The sequence below is a fragment of the Belonocnema kinseyi genome, chromosome 2 (assembly GCF_010883055.1).
Source record: "Belonocnema kinseyi isolate 2016_QV_RU_SX_M_011 chromosome 2, B_treatae_v1, whole genome shotgun sequence".
NCBI lineage: Eukaryota > Metazoa > Arthropoda > Insecta > Hymenoptera > Cynipidae > Belonocnema > Belonocnema kinseyi.
The window spans coordinates 29,374,456-29,392,163 of record NC_046658.1 but is presented as its reverse complement, the minus strand read 5'-3'; the positions used below and the strand labels follow the sequence as shown (position 1 = coordinate 29,392,163).

The 17,708-nt window shown below is 37.1% G+C and overlaps 1 protein-coding gene across 4 annotated transcripts in view; it reads left to right on the top strand.

Annotated features, from left to right (window-relative positions):
- LOC117166858 (apoptosis-inducing factor 3) overlaps positions 1–17,708 on the top strand; it is a 222,802-nt gene that overhangs the window by 125,092 nt on the left and 80,002 nt on the right. The gene's annotated exons all lie outside the window — the stretch shown is intronic.

The window sequence follows — 17,708 nt, the reverse complement described above, 5'->3', positions numbered from 1 at the left end:
ATGAGGGCAGCACCTCGATAGGGCAGAAAATGTGATGTCCTATATATATAATTCCCCACTCCGACGCCCCGTACCGCATCTAGGTTTATAATATCTTTGCTTGTTTATAGTGGCGACTAGACTAACAAAGTCTGGGCCAATCACTTAGCTGCATTTCAAACATTCGCTTCTGTTATTGGCCCATGTCATGTTTGGCCTCTTAGCCTATATAACATTTTCAAGAATAATTTTCTAATGATCAAAATAATAAAAGACTTCTCAGTTTATTTTTAAATTATCCATTTAAAAATGATTTTATATAAAGTTATGAAACAATCCTATTACAGACTTATCACAAGAATATTTTTAAATTAAAATTAAAATTATTTCTTGAAAAAAAAGATCCTACTCCATCTTCACTCCATTGGGAATCGAACCACAAAACTTCTGACTTCCGGTCAGGTGCTTTTCCAATTAAGCTATTAGAGGGATCAGTATAAGAACTCTTAATTCAAGAACATAACACTAATTTTTAGCAAGGTGTTAATGGTACCTGATTGAATATGTTTGTAGAAACACATACACCTACAACAAAGAATTGTGATGACTTTTCAACCAAAATATTCAATGTTCAATCAAAAAAGATGACAAGGCCCTTTAATATGTAGTCCTGCACTGTGTTTTTTTCCTTTTCCTAGTCTCTCTTTCTCTTCCTAGTGTATCATGATGGTGCACAGTAAAAATAAATACTTAAAGTTATACTCGACTTAATTTCAGATTTGACTTGAATTAAGGAAGTACCTGAATTTAAGTGTGCAAACTCTCTTGAATTAGGCACTAACTTTTCTTAAATGAGAAATCAGCATTTTTCTACTGGAATAAAGTAAAGTATTCTCCTAAATTTCAATATTCAGTTCTGAAAGTAAGTTGAAGGCAACCTGAAATAACCTGTAAGGCTTTCGTCACCTAAAATAAAGGAATATACCTTTCCTGAATTTCAGGTTCGTACTACCTTGCATGACGTTACAGAACGCTGGCGCTACTATACAGCTCGTTGCCATTTATTCTAGTCGCATCCTACTCCAATACTCCATGTCGCGTTGGTCAGTGTCTGCTATGATACTACGTTTCCATCATTCGAGGAGTTTTCGTTTCACAGATTTAAAAAAGTGCTGCAGCAAAATCAGTTCCAGTTATCAGTCAATGTTTGGATCATTAAACCCATCAAAATAATTAAATAATTACAAAACTTTTTACTTCGCAACATGAGCGCCCTTTCAATAAATTACCGAACGCAATTGCCTGAAGATTTTGGACCGCACCTGCCCCCAATATACCGTTTTTTCCATTTGTCCTACTTTTCCTGTATTTTCTTCTAAGTTTGAACCCAACTTGTATATTTTCTAAAACGAATAACTATTATATAAAAACAGCTAAGGAGTGTCGGCAAGGCGTGAGAAATTCCTGGTTTTCAGTTAGAATATTACCCTTAATTTCAATTAGGATAGTGTATTAACTTAAGGTTACACTAGCTTTCAGTATAAATATATTCTTATTTGAAGAGCGAGCACACCTGAATTTCAGGTCTTGCCTCCCTGAATTTCAAATAGTCCCGACCTGAATTTCAGGAATCTAATTCCCTTAATTTAATGCTCAGATGTAATTCTTAATTTCAGATTGCCTATGCTTCTTTTTGTGACGCCTTAAAATAAGCCGAATTTTCGACTTAAATTAAGTACTTTTTTGCTGTGTGAGTATTGTGTAGGGTTCGCAGTGCGAACCTTGCATCTTGTTGAAGAAGACTATACCGCCAGCGCTCGACTCGGCCCAAAGAATAGACCACGCCCGTAGCCAGACTAATATGTCAGAGGGGGCAAACATAATCTTATGAGGGGCAACGTTTTCTTTTTTTTTTTTTTTGCTGTGTAGTATTATTAAGATCAACTTTTTTTCAAAAAAGATTTGAGAAAAAAGAATTGATCAAGATGCAACTATTATAAAACGAACGTGAATGAATAGATTCCAGAGCTTTCTGTCAATATAAAACTACTCAAACTGCGATTCGGTTTGATTTTTCGTTTCGTAGGTTCACAATTTTCATGAAAAGTGGAATAAAAATGTTGGTTTTCCGAATATGTCGTTTCGAACGCATCCTCGCAGCTAAAGTCTGTAATGCATTCATGTAAACTTTTAATGATCGGAAGAGCGCTAACTAAACCATTTACTTTCGATTGTAAAATTTTATCGGCTGGCTGGATACATTTCAAAATTTTCAGGAAAGCACAAAGCGTAAAAGTAATTGCCGCCCTCCCCTAGCACCCTGGATACGGACGTGCAATAGACCCCCCGACGGCAGGGTTAAGGGGCTGGACGGGAACCCTGTGATAGGTTTTAACCGAAATTTTATATTTAAAGACGGAAAATATTGATTTAAATGAAAAAGACATTTGTTTTGCACAAGTTAAATCTAAAGAATTTACACCTTCTTTAACCTCTGACACATACTCCTTCATTTTCTCGTATTTTTATTGACATTAATTCTTAACTATATACTTCATACATTATTCTAAACTAAACTTAGTGTTTACTTTGGTTAGGGAAGACGTATTACTTATAACTAATGAGAAACGCACTTTATTAAAATATCTGCTATCGTCGAGAATCGAACGCACGTATCGCTCGCTTAAAGTCGCACGCCTTACCCCTAACGCTACGACGCCACGCTGAGGACGATATCATAAATACTTATGGAATTCATTCTACACTTTTAAACTTACAAGGGAAATGCCTCCTCTGCAAGATTGACTTTTTGATTAAACTATCATCAATCGATAGTATGTCAAAAATAATTAAACACGTAATAGATTCAATGCTTTCACGATGATTCATTTTGATAAAAAGATATATTTCGGATTCCACTCGTGTATAAAACTACGTTTTGTACATGACTGGAACCCGAAATATCTCTTTTATTAATTAGACACGTGTCCCGACTTCTTTTTAAGTGGGCCCTTGTTTAAAAATTATGAGCGTATGAAAATCACGGTTGCCGGAGCTGCCAAATGTCTACCGAGGCACGCGCTGCTCGTTTCAGCCTGCGTCACTGGGCCAGTGGTAAAGGGCCTACCTAACGACCAGACTGTCGCTAGTTCAAATCTCTTATTTGACAACATTTTTTTCTTCTATTTTTCGCATTGTAAATATGTCACTTAAAAAAGAATTCAATTATAGTCAAAACTTGAAGATATAAACAATCCCTTCTGGAAATGAGAGTTAAATAGTAAATTAATAAATTTCGATTTATTTTTCTATAACAATATTCTACATTATAAATTGTAGCTCAATTAATAATTGAAAAAAGTAATTATTGATTAAAAATAGACAATTATGGACGATTAAAAAAAAAACATTTTCAAATTTTATATTTTGCATAATTTCAAGCTAAATAGTATAATATACTCCATTTATTTTATTCGTTTTCATTTTAAGTTTTGACTTAAATATTTACTCCGATTAGTTATTCAATAATTAAGTGTATAAAATTAATAATATTCTCTTTTTAATAAATTATTACGTGATTATTAGTTTTTTTATTTCTGCCTATTAATTTATGTTGATATTTAGTTCAATAACAATAAATAATACTACCAAATGATACGACTGAAAACTTTCGAAAAACAAAATTGCCGACACTGCGAAATTCCCGAATAATAAAATCCCCGTTAAAAATTTCCGAATTATGAAATTCCTAAATTATAGAAATTAAAAAATTGTTGTTCTTTAAAAATAAATATTATTTATTTATTAAAAACGCAATGATCAAATATGTGCATCAAAGAAATTTTGTATCAATTATTAAACTGTATGAAAATTAGATCTTGAATTTTAAATTACAATAATTGTATAAAAAGTATATAAAGGAATTAGTTTAAAGACTGTGCAAATGTTTAAACAAAATTCCTCATTCAGAAATACATTCTTTTTAATTATTGTTATTTAAAAATTTTTAAATTATTTTATGCAGTTTTGAACATTAAAAAAATTTCTCGGATAAAAACATTTGTTTATTCCTTTAAAAAAAAAATAATAATTTTCAACAAAAACAATTTTTTCGATTCTTTAAATTCTGGAATTTTCTGGTTCAGCCATTTTATAATTCCGTAATTTTCTATCTGAAATTTTGTTCTTATGGAATTTTCTCGGTTCGTCGAGTGTTTATCTAGCGGCGTCTAGTAAGTTTTAACTGCAGACAGGTATCGCAGATTTATTACTCTCTATTTTATACTAACGCGTGACCTGATGCTCGTTTTATTTTCAGCATTAAGGCCATGTAACGAATAAGACAGCCCTATGCATCTCTTCATTTTTCAGATTTTAACTTGACTCCGCAACTGTCCTACGTGCATTAGTTCCTAATATTTCCTAGCGCGGCGCTAGTTGTCCCACCACTCCCTGTTTTTACAATATTATTAATATTATCAATGGAATGTGGAAAAAAATCCTGAAGAAAAATTTGTATAGTACTGAGTTTATAATTATCATGTGAACACTTTCGCTTATGAATATATAATGGAAATAATATATTTCTAATTGAATTGAACTAAATCTACATTTGAAACCATTTTGTTTAATAATCAGTGAAAAATAAAAAAAAATAAATTTCTTTAATTGCTCTCTTTTATCATTATATCCTTTTAAGTCTTTAAAACAAAGATGTTGAAATATTGATTATATTTACATCTTGGACGTTTAATAAAATTATAATTTATATTTGTTCGTCTGAAAAAGTTTTTTTCGACAATTTGAATTATTGAATAAACTATGTTTAATTTTCTTTATATATTTTTATGTTATATGTTCATTAATAAAAACTGACTTTAATTTCAATTACATTTTTCTCATTATATTCAGTAGTGTAAGTACTCGCTAAACCTTCAAATATTAAGTTTGAACTTGTACATTATTAAAACTTTTTTCATAAAACTATTTATATATTTTATTGATATAAATATTATTTACTGCGTTTTCAGATATAAAAAGGATTATATTTAACTTTCTATGCAAATTCAAATCTAATATTCCACTTTAACAAATTTTTTAGGTAACGTTTTATTTCATGTTTTCCATTAGCATTCATATTCATCGTTTGGAAAATTGTTTTGATATATAAAATGAGTAACATTCTTTTCATTTCAATCTTTTTACTTTACGAAAACAACATTTTGTTTATTAAAAAATAAAAAAGTGGTCTGCTCCCATTGCTTACAATGCAAAAACAGGGAGTGATGGGACAACTAGCGCTCGCTGAAGATATTAGGAACTAACCAAATTAGGACTCTAAGGGATCGCCATTTTGTTTTCAGATGCACAGGGCTGCCCTAAGATCAATATTTTTTCAACCATATTGAAAAATAAAAGTTTAAATAATGCGCACATTTTTTTCGGGAAATGTTAATAAATATTAAAGGATCGTTTGTGGCCTCTCAAAGAGTTTGGGGGAAGAAAGAAGTTTATCTATGAAAATAATGATTATCGAAGGACGCATTTTAAGCTTTAAAGCAGAAGTGTGAATTCTAACTTTTTCTTTCGGTAATCATGCAATCTGTATTACCCACAGACCCGTAGAAGTTCGAAGTTGTCTACTCGCTGCGATAGTACTGCTTTTACGCAGTTGATGCGTATGTCAGTCCAAATTTGTTTATTTGCATTTCAAGTGCAAACATTAGTTTTTGCAATATTTGTGCATAATGTTCGCGAGCGATTTTTGTTGTTTTGCCCCTCTGACAAGCAATTTTTTTATTTTAATTTTTTTATTAATTCACGGTTCTTTGAAATATAGAAAGTAATTATACACATATTCGTGGACTAAATGGAGTTAATAATTTCGTTGGTCAATTGATTAAAAAAGATTCCGACACATTGTGGCCGGCTTGGACCGGATGACCACAGACTTCAGCCTTTTGGGCGCCCTTTATGTTCTTAGACGAACAAGGTCCCGTTCGGGAGTCCGTCTTATTCTAAATGCCGGTGGAGGATGTCGTCCGTACACCTGGACGAGAGCCTGCTGTTTGCGAGGTGATTTTTTCGGTGATGGGTAAGTCCTCGACTTCGTGAGTGCGCGTGAGGGAGGGCGGGTCTTTGGCCTCTTTTCATCGCTGGATTTTTCTACCTTCGTGGGTGGAAGGTTAGAGTTTTCCCTCTTGGTTCGGTTCCGGCGATCTCCCCGGTTCCTCTTCTTTCTTTTGGGGGTCAAGGGAATATAGGCCCCTGGGTTTGCCTGCTAGTCAGCAAGGATCTGATAATACCTCTCGGTCCAGCGTCTGTGCTGACTTGGCCGATTTACTCGGGTCTGGTCAATCTATAGGCAAAATATATGTTTCTGGTGGCGGTGGTCCCGTGGTCCATCATGTTGCCTGGAATGGGATCCCAGATCCTCTTGATCGACGACCGAGACATAGGTGGAAAGAATTCCTGATCCTCTTGACAGAGGACCGAGAAAATAGTCACGAAAGATAGGATCCCAGATACTCTCTACAGAGCACCGAGAATTGAGAAGAAAAGAAAAGTCATAAAAGACATAAGGTAGAGGTAGAAAGTTGTAGTAAAAGGAGCAAGAAGAAGTAAAGAAAGAAGGCTAATAAATGAGAAAGGAAAAATTCCCAGATTCTCTAGGCAGAGGACCGAGAGTAAGAAATGAAAAGGAGGATCCCAGATCCTATTTACAGAGAACCGAAAAATAAGATTAAGAGAAACGTAATAAAAGAAATAAGAAAGAAGCAAGCAAAAATAGTAAAAAGAGCAACAAAAAGTAAAGAGAAAAAAAAGGCTGATAAACGAGAATGGTAAAAATTCCCAGATTCTCTAGGCAGAGGACCGAGAGTAAGAAATGACAATACGGGTCCCAGATCCTCTCTGCAGAGGACCGAGAAATAAAAGTATGAGGAATGTAATAAAAGAAATAAGAAAGGAGCAAGAAGAAGTAGTAACAAGAGCAAGAAGAAATAAAGAGAAAAAAAGGGCTGATAAATGAGAATCGAAAAATTCCCAGATCCTCTAGGCAGAGGACCGAGAATAATGAGACTGGGGAACTTGCGGATGCTTGAAGAGCAGAAGAAGTTTAAGTTTCTTCTGTGAAATGCACTTACCGTTGTAGAGTACTGTTGCGGGAAAAACTTAAAGGTCAACCACTCGCGAGGTTGGCTATCCCCGGAGACTTTCTTCTCACAATCCGAACGTGATGTCTGATTTCTCTTTTTCACTGGCACAGGTTATTCCTAAGTTGAGGTTAGGATTGGGCAAAAATAATTAATTCGGTGTTTCAGTTTAAGTCGGGGTCTATTTATCGGGCTTCACCAACCAACAATTTATTTCTCGATGCACAACAGGAAAGTCGGTAAGAGCTCGCGAGTCGGAAGACCACCTTTACCGGGTGGTGACTGGTTTGGTATTGACTAGGAGCTCACCGCGAGCGAAGGGGTCAGCCGTCTGCGAGCAAAGCTGCGGCATGAATTGCTCCAATCGATTGATCGATGTATTGACGTATCGATTTATCGAAGACCGCGGCTCGCGCGGGAAAATTCAAACTGACTAAACTTATTGGATTGTAAATTGGGTATTTAACCGTAGTTAATATAGCGGGCTTTTACAGTCTGCATTTTTTTGGTTAGTTGGGAGCTGTTGTTCTGAGAAGCGTAACAGAATATAATTTCAGAGAAATTTAATTGTGTAACAATCCTGGGGGCTGTTACCTAAAGAAGAAAAGTATACTGGTAATAAAATTAAAAAGCTGAACTTATGTACTAGAGATTCACTGATGCAATTCTGCCATTTTTTACTCGTCAGTCCTTTTTACCTAAAGGAGAAACGTATAATATAGCAAAATTGCAAAAGTATTTACATTAACTTACATAATAGAGATTTACTGATGCGATTTTACTGTCATTTACCCGTTAATCCTTTTTACCTAAAGGAGAAACGTATAATAGTAGCAAAATTGCAAAAGTATTTACATTAACTTACAGTACTAAAGATTTACTGATGTGATTTTTCTATTATTTACTCGTTAATCCTTTTTACCTAAAGGAGAAACGTATCATGGTAATAAAATTGCAAGAGTATTTACATTAAATTACATTACTAGAGATTTACTGATGCGATTTTACTATTATTTACTCGTTAATCCTTTTTACCTAAAGGAGAAACGTATAATGGTAGTAAAATGGCAAAAGTATTTACCTTGACTTACCTAATATTTAGTTACAATAACCCTTATATCTATCTTACTCTTGATAGTTCTTCCTGGTCCGTGTTCGAAACAGGTAACGTGCGTTGTTCATTCTTCCACTCTTCAGAACTCTTTCCTATGTGGGGAACATGCTGTTCTTCCTAGTTCGGCCTTGCTTGCATGGGGGTTCTTGTACGTCAGTCAAGAGATGCTTTCCATTGATTTTTTCCTGTAACTGGACCGGTTGAAGTTCGGAAGCCTTTTTTCCTCAGGTGTCTCGTGAAAAGTGGGATTTCCATCCTGGGTATGATTGATGATCGCAGAATTGGTTAGTGCCTTCCCCTTGTCTTGAATAGTGGAGAGTAGGGGTTGATGATACGCATGAGGATATAACAGACGTATATCCTTCTCGTTCACGTTCACCAAATTGCCCTCTTGGTCAATGCAGTAAATCTTATTATTGAGAATGTCCTTTATTGGATAAGAACCTTGCTAGCGTATCGCCAGTCCTGCGCTAAACTTCTTTTCCTTGTCCGAAAAGTGATGTGCACGTGTTTTCACCATATCACCAATTTGGTATCGCGAACCCCTCTCAGGAGGAACGGGGTAACGCTGAAGATAGCGGGCCTGGTTAATTCGTACATCTTCCAGGCGAGCGTCTCGCTTGGAAGAAGATCTCTTGGTATCACCAATAAACGATTCTCCTGGTCGTTTCAGTGATGCTCTAAAGAGGATCTGGCTTGCGTTTTCCGGATATCAGCATTGCATCGGCTACGTAGGTTAAATAAAATCTCAGCTATTCTCGCGTCCCAATCTTTATGGGAGTGATCCACCAAACACAGTCTCATCCCGGTATTCAAGACTTGATTTCGCCTCTCTGTTGGGTTGGCCTGGTGGTGATAAACTGGCGTGGTCCAGACTTCACAACACCAGTTTTCACAGGCTTTCTTCCATTTTTGACTGACAAATTGAGGCCCTTTGTCAGAGAGTACAGCCCACGGATATCCAAAGCACTGAAAGACCTCGGATTCGAGGATCCTGATCAGCTGTGGAGCTTTTGAATTTCCAATTGGGAAGGCCTCCACCCAATGGGTATGTAGATCAGTGAAAACAAAGAGTAATTTCTTGCCCCGAGAGGAGCGTGAATATGGCCCAATCAAATCCACAGCCACGGTGTCCCACGGAGCCGGTGGTTGGCGGGGTCTTTGTGGGGGTAGTTGAGTGGTCCTAAACGGCTTACAAGAACTGCAGAGATGGCAGGCCTTTACGTACTCATGTACCTGCTTGCGCATTCCCTCCCAGTAGAAAAGCTTTTGTATGGCCCGTCAAGTTTCTTCTATTCCAGGATGACCAGCAAGGCCAGCATCGTGGTACTCAAATAAGACTCGTTGCTGTGATTCGTCTGGAACACAGAGTAACCACTGGTTCCCGGACAACCGATACAACCCAGAATTGGACAGTTTGTAACGCTGGTTGAAAGATTCTTCTATCCCAGTCGGATGGGTTTTATCTGCGATAAAAGGCCACCTTATAACCAGCTTAGTGATGTGAGGATCCACTTGCTGCGAACGTACAATCTTCTCTTAAAAATTGTCACTTTCTAACTGGGCCAAGAGGACAGGACTTTTCTTTGGCTCAAGAATCGGGAGCTCTAGAGGCAAAATTTGTTCATTTTCGTCAATGTCCATTTGGGGTTTCACAGTAAGATGGAGTGAGAGTGCACGTAAAAAGTCACTCCACCTATTGGTACGCAGATGAATGGCGAAATGGAACTTTTGCAAAAAACTATACCATGTTCCAAATTTAGTTTTGGAGTCCTTAGTTTTCTCTAGCCAATTCAGGACCGTGCCGTGAGTTTTCACGTGGAAGTGTTGTTCCTCTAGAAAAAGGCGAAAATGTTTAATGGCCCATACCAAAGCATGACCCTCCTTCTCCATAATTGGATTTCTGGCTTCCGTGTTACCGAATTTCGCACTTGCGTAACTTAACACCTGATTAGTTCCTTCCGGGGTTGACTGATATAAGACAGCCCCCATCCCGGCGGGACTGAGATCTGTTTGAAGCCATAGAGGCCAGTCCGGGTTTGGCCTGGCTAGCCATAGATCCTTTTCGAATAGGGCTTTGATTTTGTTGAAAGCTTTCTCGGCTTCCGGAGTCCATCGCCAGCGGGTGGTCTTTTTCAACAGGTCGATGAGGGGAGCAGATACCTCTGAGAAATTTGGTACGTATTCTCGAATCCAATTACAGACTCCAAAGAATTTCTGAAGCCCCCTACGTCCTTGAGGAGGGGCTGCTTGTAGTATTGCCTGTAAGTGTTCTTCTTGCGGTTCATTATATTCTGAGGAGATAAGATGACCCAAGTACCGAAGTTCCGTCTGACCAAAGATGCACTTTTTCAAGGAACACGTGAGTTTATGTAACTGCAACCTCTCGAGGACCAGAATGAGGTGTAGAATGTGCTCTTGCCAATTTTTCGAATAGACGACAATGTCATCCAAATATACAAGGCAAAACACTAACATTCCCCAATTCTTTAATTGAGTCCTTAATTCGGGGTAGCGTATAGGTAGCATCATCCGAAATCGAATTTAATTTACGAAAATTGATGCAAAATCTTTGGTTTCCATCTTTTTTCTTGGCCAGAACAATAGGTGAACTGTACGGTGATTGACAAGGTTCAATGACTCCTTCGGCCAGCATTTCCTGGACTTTTTCTAAAATCACAGCTCTTTTCTCTTCAGAAGAAGGATACGGTCGCAAATGAAAAGGCTGGTGACTTGTTAGGCATCCAGTTCGTTAAATAGAGGGTGTACCTGGTATCCCTACCATCGTAGAGTCTTCCCTCCGGAATATCGATGCAGACTTTCTGGTCATATATCCAGGGTAATCCCAGAATTAACGATTTGCGGAGTGCACTGCTGATAAGACACGGCAACTGGATCTGGTGACCTACAAAGCAGATTGAAAGGGTTACTTCACCTTGGGACATTATACTTGCTCGGGGTGTGGCTAGATCTACTTCCTGGATGCAGGGTGTTATTGATTTTTTTAGCTCTTCACTTATGTTATCCGGATGAAAGAAGTTTTCAGCTGTGGCCGTATCCAGTAATCCCACGATACCATCCCCATTTAAGTGACATCGGATTCAGGGTAATCGGAGATATTCTGTGGAAGTTGGTGATAAACTGGCTACAGAGTGCCGGGGGTTGTGGGGGTGGCTTGTCCACCGCCTTTCGACAGTTTTCCGAGTCAGAGCCTTGTCTGGCAGTGCGTTCGACTATTTGCTTCTTATATACGTCACAATCCCTATGAAGGTGGTAACCCGGACAATGCCAACATTTGGCAGTAGTACCTGGGGTCTCCACCCTCGTTGGAGGTTTCCGTTCTTCTTTTTTAGGCGTAGCACGGCTTAACTCCCTCTCATCATGTTCAGCTTCGACGGCCCGTGATAATAGAGCCTCGAAGGTCGTGGGAGCAGAAGCTCTGATTCGATGCCGGATTCCCAAGCGAATTAGTTCCATCACCTACCGATTCCTTATCGGTTTGCCGCACGAAATAAAGTTGGGCAGAAGTAGTAAAAAGAGCAACAAAAAGTAAAGAGAAAAAAAAGGCTGATGAACGAGAATGGCAAAAATTCCCAGATCCTCTAGGCAGAGGACCGAGAGTAAGAAATGAAAATACGGATCCCAGATCCTCTCTGCAGAGGACCGAGAAATAAAGGTATGAGGAATGTAATAAGAGAAATAAGGAAAGGAGTCAGCAGAAGTAGTAAAAAGGGCAAGAAAAAATAAAGAGAAAAAAAGGGCTGATTAATGAGAATCGAAAAATTCCCAGATCCTCTAGGCAGAGGACCGAGAGTAACGAGACTGGAGAACTTGCGGATGCTTGAAGAGCAGAAGAAGTTTAAGTTTCTTTCGTGAAAAGCACTTACCCTTGTAGAGTATTATTGAGGGAAAAACTTAAAGGTCAACCATTCGTGAGGTTGGTTATCGCCGGAGACTTTCTTTTCCCAATCCGAACGTGATTTCTGATTTCCCCTTTTCACTAACACAGGTTATTCCTAAGTTGAGGTTAGGATTGGGCAAAAATAATTAATTCGGTGTTTCAGTTTAAGTCGGGGTCTATTGATCGGGCTTCACCAACCAACAATTTATTTCTCGATGCACAACAGGAAATTCTGTTAGAGCTCGCGAGTCGGAAGACCACCTTTATCGGGTGGGGACTGGTTTGGTACTGACTAGGAGCTCACCACGAGCGAAGGGGTCAGCCGTCTGCGAGCAAAGCTGCGGCGTGAATTGCTCCAATCGATTGATCGATGTATTGACGTATCGATTTATCGAAGACCGCGGCTCGCGCTGGAAAATTCAAACTGACTAAACTTATTGGATTGTAAATTGGGTATTTAACCGTAGTTAATATAGCGAGCTTTTACAGTCTGCATTTTTTTGGTTAGTTGGGAGCTGTTGTTTTGAGAAGCGTAATAGAATATAATTTCAGAGAAATTTAATTGTGTAACACCTCTTTGATAAATATAAACATCATAACTAGCCCATTGACAACTTTGAAAATTGCTTGCAGGCTTTTACAGCACGGTCACTATTACTCCAAAATAGTAATTAAAAAAAACGTTTTTCACCATTCTAATTATTTAGGACCAGAGACACATTCCTGTATGTCTTCTATTTAGCGTGCCAAATTTTTGACACGATGTCTCATTTCGTGTAGACATAAGTCTACTGGTGTTTTCTTCGATATTTTTTTTTCAAAAATTTCCACCGAAACAAAGCAGAGACATGGACTTTATTACCTCCTCTTTCATTTCCATGAAAGTGAGGTATGCTATTTTTTAAAATTCGCTAAAATGCTCAGAATATTGATAAAATCAAGTATAACATTTTTTCTTTAAAATGCTGGATAGCATATCGAAATTTTGTTTAAAAAAATAGCCTTATGCGAATTACGAACTAATTTATGGATGATGATCAAATATCGCCAAAGCAATGTATACAAAATTATGAGGTTCTGTTTTTCTGATGTTTTTGCAAGTGTGCAGTATGATTTTTTGGTTTTTACGCGATATTGAACATTAACTGTTAAGTAGCTCCGAGAATATTTATGCTACAAAAAAAAGTTAGTTTCAAAATCAGTGCTTCAAAATACATGAGGAGATACTTAGATAAGGAACTAAGTGGACATTCTTGAAATATTTATATTTCATATACTATTTCAGGTAGCAAGTAAAAATATAAAATTGAAAATTATGAAAAAAATTCCTGCTGAATAAAGGAATTAGTTATCAATTTAGGAAAAATTAATTTTTTGCAATGAACTAGATTAACATTTTTTTAATGTTAAAAAATCTATTGTATAAAACTTATTTAGTATTTATAATGATTTATTTAGTATTGGCAATGATGAGAAATTATTTTGTGTTTACAATGATATTCCCGTATGAAAGGACACCCAAGTGCCCTACGCCCTAACCAGGTAAAATTTACGTTTCATTTATTTCATGCTCTCCCGATTTTAGGAAAATCTCAACATCTGGGAACTAAAAATACGGAGGAAAGAGTCATAAAAAAGGGAAAACGGATGCTTATTATTAATTTAATTATTAAGAATATATTTAATGCTGATATTGTAAGTATGTGTATTTATAAAAACTTAAGAAAGTTAAGTTTTTCAGTCAAATAATTTATTAATCATAGAAAATATACTTACATAATTTTGGTTTTTTATGCAAATAATAAAAAACAAATATATGACAGCATAAAACAAGGTTTCAAGGTTTAAAAAATGTTTTAAAATACAATTATTACATTTTCTTGATAATTAAAAAAATGTTCCTTTTGAAAGCAAAATATTTAAGGAAAACGAATTCAATAACATTTTTTTAAAGTTTATGGAGAATGTATTTCATATTATAAAAAAATAATTAACAAATTGAAAATTAAACATTTAAAAAATATAATAATTATAAATGCAAGGAGGAAGCAAACAAATATTTTTGATCCAACTATCGCGAGAATCACTTTTAACCTGCAGATTCTGCATTCCACTTTTCTTTACAGAATTATTTTTTCTTCTGATTTTGAAGTATTTTATATTCCAAAGAAAAAAAAATTATCGAGCACTTTTTGAAATAGGTAAAATTCAAACTAGGTATCCATTTTTTCTTTCAGATCAATCAAAAACTGTGCATTCTACAGAGGTTTCTAAATAGCAGAACATTTTTTTTGATCACTGAGGTTTTTAAAACTTCTTTTAAGTCGAAAGTTCTCTACTTTTTATCAGCTTTAGACAGTTTCTGAGTGGATTAAATCTCTAAAGAAAAAAAGTATTGAGCACTTTGTGGTATAAATGAAGTTCAATTTTGTTTGCATATTTTAAATTGCTATTTTAAAAAATCTATGACACATTGAAAACTGAGTAAAAAAAAGTATGATAAAAGAATTGCGATAAACTGAAAACTGTGCGTTTTGTAAACGTTTTCCTATAGCAGAAACTTATTTTTTTTGGTCATTGATGATATTAAACATTTTTCTACTTGTATTTATTTATTCTCTCCCTTTCACGAGTTTCACGGCCTCCGCTCCCTTTACAGTACGTTGCAAAAACCTCTTATACTACCTTAATAATACTTACTATCTAAGTCATAAGATTATACTTATATTAAGTTATATGCTATCGCTTTGTCTTTACAATTATTTTACAGATTTGCTGACTATAGAGTTTCCTGGGCTTCCATTTCCGCTTACCATTTCCGCTAACACGAATTGACGTTTTCTTTATCTTTATTACATTATTGTCCTTGCATAGTAGTACGCGTATGGCCTTTTCCTACTACATGCCCCTTTTTTTCTCTCATTTCTTCCAGTCTTATATCATCCAGCTTGCCCCTTGTCCACTTCCATCCAAGATCCACCTTATCCTGTCATCCATACTCTCACTACCCGTTTCGTCCCCCGTATATCTCTCTAAAACAAGCCTTAATGATTCTATCTCGTAGTAATAGACTCTACATCTTCTTTCCTCTTCAGCTATCCAGTAACTGCACTCTCATTACTTCTCCCATCCTAAATCGTATAACGTGGTTTCATTTACTCTCCTTCTTTACCTTTCATATATATTCTGGCTCTCCTTCAGCCTTTACTACCTTATACCACGTGTTATACGTAGATTCCACAATTTTTTTCCATTTTCACCCCCCCCCCCCTTCTCTTTAACTATCAGTTCATTCTCTAATTCTTGCCCACTTTGATCCTTCTGTGTTACCCTATTCTCTTTGTTTACTACTTCCCGTAGACAAGTTTGTGCTAACCTGCTACCCTCCCCCTTTTTATCTTCTCCTCAAAGTTCCATGCTCTCTTCATTTGTCTAATAACTATTTTACATCTACCTAATTCCTCCCTCAACATGTATCCTGGACAGCTCCAGCTCACTCCCATTACCCATCTCAAGAATCTCTCCTGCATACTTGCCACCCTATTGTGCTCCTTCCATCCCCAGATCTCCACAACGTAACTTCAGAGTGACCACACTAACGCATCAAACATCCACAGTCTCATCTTCCAGTCATCCTTAAACCTTCTCATCCCTATACCCCATACCTGCCTCATTACTTTAGTCGCACACTCTATCCTTCTCCTTACTTGTAGTTCAATCCCGCCTTTCGACTCAAAACAGAAGCCTCGGTAACTAAATTCCTCGACCTGTTCCACTTTCTCCCCATACATTTTCCATTCATATTTTACTTTTGTCCTTCTCTTCTTAAAACACATCGTCTTCGTCTTATTTACATTTACTGTTAAGTCTTTAATTCTCACATACTCCTCAAACACTCTCATTGTGAGACTCATCGCTCTCTCGTCATCCGCTAGTAAGACTACATCGTCTGCATACGCTAAGGAATATACCTTGCTATTTCCCAGAATCGTTTCCCCCTTTCCTTTCTTCTCCAGTTTCTCTTCTAGATTTGCCAACAAGAGACTGAAAAGTAGTGGACTCAGTGGGCACCCTTGCCAAAGCACCCTTCCACTCAAAAACACCTCTCCTTTTTGTTTCCCAATCCTAACACTTACTTTAGTCACTTCAAATATCTCCTTTATCCTCTCGATCAACCCTTCATCCACCTTCCTTTCTTTCATAACCTGCCATAACCCCTTTCTGTTTACCGAGTCAAACACCGCTTTGAAATCTACAAATAAGGCCACTAGTTTTCCTTTCTTCGTCCCTAAGTTCCTATTCGCTAAATAATTCAGTACGTATATGTTGTCTACTGTTCCCATCCCTTTTCTGAAGCCCTCCTGATTATGTGGAATGATCACTGTCTCTTCCACTTCCCTATCTAATATCTTCCAGAGTATCTCCGTATATATTTTATAGCCCACCGACATAAGTGTGATTCCCCTATACTCCTTCACCTTCTTACCCTCTCCTTTTTTAATTATTGGTACCACCAACCCTGTCCTCCACTCCTTAGGCCATCCTTCTCCTCTCCAAACCTTGTTGCATACCTCCAACATTTCCTTTCTCACCCTTTTCCCTCCAAACCTGAAATCCTTGTTCTCAATATCGTCCTCTCGTGTTGCCTTATCTCTTTTAAGCCTCGCTGTCGCGCTATTTACTTCCTCCCTACTTAACCCGTTATCACTATAATCTTGCCCTTCTATCACCTTCCTCATTTCACCTAATACTTTATTTTCCACTCCTCTCAGCAGTCGCTTAAAGTACAGTGTCCACTCATGCATCTCGATTTCCTTATTAATGCCCTTCCTTCCACTTCGTTCCCTATTGATCACCTCCCATTTCCTCCCTTCCCTGATCGCCTTTTCCACCTTTCCAATATACCTACTTTTCTCGAACTGCCTTTTATCACTTAATAAGCTTTCATCTTCTCTCTTTCTCCTATTATATTCCTGTTTCCCTGTCTCTTCTTTTCTCCACTTTTTTACATTTTCTTTCATTGTATTTTTACTTTCCTTACATTCTGTATCCCGCCATCCCCTCTTCATTCCCTCTTCCCCTGGCCTTACCTCTTCTTTTATCCTCACTGTTAGTTCTTTTATATTTTCAAGGCGCATTTTTACATCTTCCCCTTCCAATCCTCTAATATCCACCTTCTCCATTCTTTCCTTAAATTCTCTCAATTTATCCTCCCCCCATCTACCCATTCTCACTTTCCTTTCGCCAGTTCTTTCCCTTTTTCGCTACGCCGCTTCCATCCGGAACATTTTAATATCGCTATTAGCGGGAAGTATTCTGAGCCTATTTCATCACCTACTTCCACTTTATCCATTATCCTCCTTATTCTTTCTTCTGCTAGAATGTAATCGATCACCGTCCCCCCTCTACCCATAAACGTCACTTCCCCTTTTTTATCTCTTATATTTCCATTTTAGATAAACCATCCTTCCTTTCCTAACAGGTTCAAAAGAGTTTTACCCTCCCGCTCTGTCTCCCTGTGCTTGGAATTTCCTCGGACAGTTTCGCTCTCTTCATTTCA